This window comes from Dendropsophus ebraccatus, chromosome 3, assembly GCF_027789765.1.
Source record: "Dendropsophus ebraccatus isolate aDenEbr1 chromosome 3, aDenEbr1.pat, whole genome shotgun sequence".
Classification (NCBI taxonomy): Eukaryota; Metazoa; Chordata; class Amphibia; order Anura; family Hylidae; genus Dendropsophus; species Dendropsophus ebraccatus.
In genome coordinates, this window is record NC_091456.1 from 66453722 (window position 1) to 66459721 (window position 6000).

The 6000-nt window shown below is 46.7% G+C and overlaps 1 protein-coding gene across 8 annotated transcripts in view; it reads right to left on the minus strand.

Moving 5' to 3' along the window:
* Positions 1-3522, minus strand: part of PTPRD (protein tyrosine phosphatase receptor type D) — a 302382-nt gene extending 298860 nt beyond the window's left edge. For all 8 annotated transcript variants that reach the window (XM_069961955.1, XM_069961952.1, XM_069961957.1 and 5 more), the window contains exon 1: positions 3014-3522. The gene's annotated coding sequence lies outside the window, so the exon portion shown is untranslated. The remainder of the gene's footprint in view (positions 1-3013) is intronic.
* Between the last annotated feature and the right edge of the window lie 2478 nt (positions 3523-6000).

Genomic DNA, 6000 nt, shown 5'->3' on the forward strand with positions numbered 1-6000 from the left:
TCTCAGTGCATAATATGCAGTGAAAAGTACTCGGTGCCTGCGGGTACAACTTCAAACCTATTCCCTGATAATTGTTATTTCAAAGTCAAGAATTTATAATGAAAAACTATCTTTATGCAAAACTGGAAACAGGACCCAAAAGAGCAAAAGAAAAAGGATGAAAGACGTTTAGAAGTTTATCAGAACAAAAAGTACAGCAGTAAATGGAGGCAGGTGTTGCTTATACTGAGAATCTCATTTTCAGGCTGGTCTAAATGTGTCTTCTCACTCCTACTCTCTACACCCCCAATAATATCCCCATCCCCCCGCCAGAGGCAAAACTAAAATTGGAAAAGCAAGTTGAGGAGGAAAAGAAAAAGTGGCTAATTAAATCGCCAGCCCCCTCCTCGCCCTATCAGGCTGAATCAAATAAAGCTGCATAGACTTGCTGCTCACAAACCCCTTGCTGGCATATTTACAGCTCGTAGCTATTTTAACTGGGCACAACCTGACAGCTGAATTTATGAAACTGCCCAACCTGTCAATTTCACACTTTAAAAATACAATAATGGCAGTTCCCATGGGATGAGAATTTCAGGCAAAGTGTCACAAAACGGCTTGCTGTTATAAGTAGCGAGTCTATACAATCTGTATGCGGAGGCAGAGGGAGACTTGTTACCTTTCCTCCTTTGTTGCTATTTGTACCAAATAGGCAAGTGGGAATAAACTAAGTGATTGCTCTTGTTCAGTCAATCATGATCTGCTGTAACCTCTTCTGTACTAACATAACACCGACTGGGCTAAGCTTACTGGAGGGATCTACAGGAGAATGGGAACCTACAAACTTCTTAATCTCATCTTCACGGAACCTCTATGGGCCACTATGCGTCACCCCCCTCAGTCTGAGGGTGAAGTGGCACCGGGATAGGCAGGGGCAATTCTTACATTGCTCTGTGACATCTTAATGTTTGTATATTAGGCTCCATATTACAAGACAACAATACCCCTGCTAGAACATGTGTGGGAGAAGTATAACAATGATTTAGTAACAATGAACATACCAATAACTACACAATGCTCAGGAACAGATATAGAGGTGGCTTTGTGGTATATCGACTCTAACAAAGGCACAAAGCAAACTAAAGGCTCATACTCTCCTGTAATAGGAGCTAGTGACATGAGCTCATAACTTTTATATTAAAAATGATATCCCTTGGGAATACTGGGTAGGAAAAGAGTGGAAGAAAGGATGTATTACCATGACATGTGGCTTTATGAATGCATACAGCAGGGGACAGTGACATGTTTATGTGTATATTTGTATATACTGTAAGGGTGTATGCATGTGTGTGTGTGTGTGTGTGTGTGAGAGAGTGTATGGAGGTGAGTGAGTGTCTGTGTGGATTTGTATGTGTTTATGTATCCATGTGTATGTATGATTGTTAGTATATAGGTGAGTGTATCTATGTGTGAGAGCGTGTAGGTATGAGTGTATTTGTATGTGTTTATGTATCCATGTGAATGTATGATTGTTAGTATATAGGTGCGTGTATCTATGTGTGAGAGCGTGTAGGTATGAGTATATTTGTATGTGTTTATGTATCTATGTGTATGTATGATTGTTGGTATGTGTGTACATGTATCTATATGTGAATGCGTGTAGGTATGAGTGTGGATTTGTATGTGTTTATGTATCTATGTATACGTATGTTTGTTACAATTCATGTTTGCGTATCTTTGTGTGTGTGTGTGTGTGTATGTATGAGTGTGTATGTAGATGAGTGCATGAATGTATGAGTGTATGAGTATTTGTAAGTGTTTCTGTATCTGTATGTATGAGGGTGTACCTAGTAAAAAGTGTGAATGTCTGAGTGTGTTTTATTTAGGTACCTATGTGTGTATAATTGTTAGTATATACAATAAGTAAGCATGTATATGTGTGTGTTTGTATAAGTATGTAAGCATGGGTTGGAGAGTGTGTGCGTTTATATAAACATGCATATACAAGTGTGTGTGTATATAAGTGCATACTTGTGTAGATGTGAGTTTACACTAGTTTACCATCAGTGTATGAGATGTAACACAAGCTGCTAGCACTTATAAGTTTCCCCCAAAGATGCAGTAAGTGCATTAGGAATGTGTCAGACGTGATGGTGTCTCTGGTCCTGGGGCATGTAACCAGTGAGTGACAAACTAGACAGGACAGCTGGACATTCAGCTACAGGAGGAAACCTCCAACTTCTTCATTTCCATCCATAAGCTCAGCAGGGATAGGACACTTCCATCCACACATCACACATATGGATGGAATGCTGATGAGGGCATGCCAGCACTGAGGGGCAACTCTGCCAGCACCGAGGGGCAACTCTGCCAGCACCGAGGGGCAACTCTGCCAGCACCGATGGGCAACTCTGCCAGCACCGAGGGGCAACTCTGCCAGCACCGAGGGGCAACTCTGCCATCAATGAGGGGCAACTCTACCAGCACCGAGGGGCAACTCTGCAATCACTGAGGGGCAACTCCGCCAGCACTGAGGGGCAACTCCGCCAGCACTGAGGGGCAACTCCGCCAGCACTGAGGGGCAACTCTGCCAGCCCTGGTACACACTGCAGGCACTATCCTCACACATGGGAGATGCTGGCAAGTAAGGAGGTCCTAGATCTGTCCAGATAGACAGACAGACACCTTTACACATTGCTTCTTGGACACAGCAGTAAGAACACCCAGGACAAAGTCCTAAAACACTGTGAGTCTGTGGTGGTGATGGGTGGGGGATGCCACCCACTGTATTACATGAATATACAAGTAGATCACATAGGAAAGTTCTCCAGCAGGTCCTGTTCACTTTGCATCCAACCTATCCTGCCAGGCACATCTACCACCCCCCAGCATAGAGCAGCCCCCCCTCCCCCAGGTGAGATGGTGTGCCAGCCTAGGGGTACTATCAGACAAAGCCCAGGTAGTACAGGAGGCGTGCCAGCAACTCTTCTCTACCCTCCTCCCATCTGAGAGGTAAGAAGCTAAGAAGTAATACCTGCTCATGCTCTCTCTCCACGTCCCATGCCCCTGGTGGTCTGGTGTGTAATCCCGGGGGCTCTGCTGGGCTCTGGGTACAGTGATGGGATCCAGCAGTGCTGGGGTGCAGGACACATGTATGGGGATGGCTCTCTAGTCACAGGCGGCACAGCAGAGAGCAGCTTCCCGGGGCGCAGAGCAGCATCTCCTCCGCTCCTCCTCACAGTCCGCACCAGCACATCCCAACTCCCGGGCAGGCAGAGTCCAGAGCGGGGAAAGTAGTAATCCAGAGGCTGGGGAGACGGAGCCCTGCGGCTCTTATCCTCTTATGTGCTCAGTCACACAGACAGGCTGCAGCAGCATCCTCATCAGCGGCTTCTCCTCACACACTGGCTCCATCCAGGCTGCTAGGGGGGAAGTGCTGCCATGCTGCCAGCCTGGGTCTCCCTGCTGCTGCTGCTGAGGCTGCTGAGGCTGGAGCTGCTGCTGCTGCTGCTGGACCTGTGTGTGTCTCAGGGGCGTGCACACACATACACACTGCACGGCAGCACAGAGACACAGGGCAGCCGAGGAGCCCGCCCACCGCCATGACTGACAGCTGCTCCGCCAACCGCCAGCCGAGCCCGGGCACGTCATGGCCAGGGAGCCAGTGTGAGGGGCTGCCAATCCCAGACAAGGAGGCCGCCTCCTCCTCCTCCACATTCCCTGCACTCACTCATATTACACACATTCCTCACATCCTCCCTCACTTCTTCTCCATGTTCCCCTCACATTCCAGCCTCTTATGCCTCCTCACTCAGGGGGCTGCTGACCCCCTCACTTCTCTCTCATTGTGCCAGCTAGGACAGACACTATGGAAACTCCTCACCTGTGGATTCAGTGGCCAGTCACACCAGTCTCTGTGTATTGCAGTGGGGGAAGGGCTGGTGGGCACTGGGTGCCAGGGGAGGAGGGGTGATGGGAAACTATCCTGAAGTCACCTTTACACAATACACATAGAAGTAATGCTGTCGGGGGAATTAAGCTCCCCTCCCCCCATTATTATTGTTTAGCGTGCGACATTACAAGTATTCCCTTCACCACCGGCCGAAGCTCACATCTCTGCCCTAACCCTGAACCTAAGCACCTTGGCTATACGGCTTACTGGCACCCACCTTGGCACAGCATTAACAAATGGGTGATACCAATGGCACTTATCCAGATGAACATCACTGAGCACTATAGAGGCAGAAGGGATGGGAATGGTTTTTACACATAACCGGTACTGAATACACAAACAATTAACCTGTTTTTGGTATCTTCCTATAAAAAGTGAATGTGATCTTGATTTGCACAATCACGTCTTGGCTCTCTTTATATTACGGAACCAAGTAACCGTAGTAGTGAACAGAACTGAATGGAAACGTTGGGCTGGGTTCACACTGCATTTTGTGTTCATTTTTCCCTGGTTCAGTTTTGTCCAGCAACAAAGTACATCAGTGTGCGTCTTTTTTGTAGGGCACACGGCAAAATCCGCTTAACATATATATTAAAAAATGCATATGTTAAACGTAAGCAAAAAGGCAGTGTGAAAACAGCCTTTATAGCGTAGCTCCATGCAGTGGTGTGTGGTCACCCTTAAGACGGGACACATTTATTAGGCCAAGTTCACACGCTGTATTGCCCCTAGCAACCAATCAGACTTCGCCTTTCATTTTCCAAAGAGTCTGTGAGGAATGAAAGGTGGAATCTGATTGGTTGCTAGGGACAACTGAGCCAGTTTCACTTTACACCATGTTTGATAAATCTCCCCCTATGTGTATACACTTCGGCTGGGATTCCAGTGCAGTGCAACATAAACTTTCTATTAATCACGGCCGTTGTTGCAAAAATTTATGTTGTGTGAACTTAGCCTAACATAGGAATAATTAAGATGACTCATGGGTTTAGGGGATGTTCAGCACCAGACACTATTGAATTCAGGTGTCTGCCAGGTTACTTGGTGGTGCAGTAGGAGAATTGATCTTTTATGCTGGGGCTTTCACAGATCACTTCTGAGCACTAGGGAACCTAGTTGCAGTGTACCGAGTGATCCATTTATCATTATGTGACTTTTAAGTAACAAAAATAGACTGTAAGGGTACTATTACACAGAACGATAATCGGCCGAATGAGCCCTATCCGGCCGATTATCGTTCTGTTTAATAAAGACAACGATCAGCCGATGATCGTTGTCATCGGCTGATCGTTAATATAGGTTTAGACCTATAATTGTCCACCAACTGCGCATCGCTACGTGTAATAGCGGACGGCGGCTGATGATATGCAAACAGAATACTTTACCTATCCACGCTCCAGGGCTCCTCCTGCGCTCTGCTTCTCCCGTGTCCCGCTCCAGCTTCAGAGCGGTCTGTCTCAGCTGACAGGCCGCTCAGCCAATCACAGACCGCAGGAGCAGCGTGGATAAGTAAAGTATACAGTTTAAGTAAGGGCTGCAAGGACATGGGTAACGATGTCCATGCAGCCCTCGTTAAACGATTATCGGGCCGTGTAATAGGCCCAGTAAACTGTTTACTGTTGTTATCGGGCCCCCATTGGCGAATAGTACCCTAAAGGTGCGTTCACATGTGCAGGATCTACAGCAGATTTGATGGCCAAGATTTGATTTGCTTTGAATCTGCGCCATCGAATCTGCTGCAGATCCTGTACGTGTGAACCCACCCTAAAGCATACTAGCAGTAGACATGACCACAGACAGAACCATACAACCTAGCAGCCATAGACCCTCCCCGGTTAACATGCATGTTAGTTTGGCTAAAGAAGAAGAAGAGCATTGATCCATGTTTCTGAATGTCAGTACTGTATTAAGGTCCCAGAGATATACAGAGACTAGAAGGGTCTCTGAATAACACCTAACGTCTGAGCAGTTTTACTATCAGCAGTCATCACCTATACATCTGTCAGTGAAATCAATTATTCCTTTTCTGTTTTGCTTCTAGTGTATATAACATCCCTTTAATTTATTGC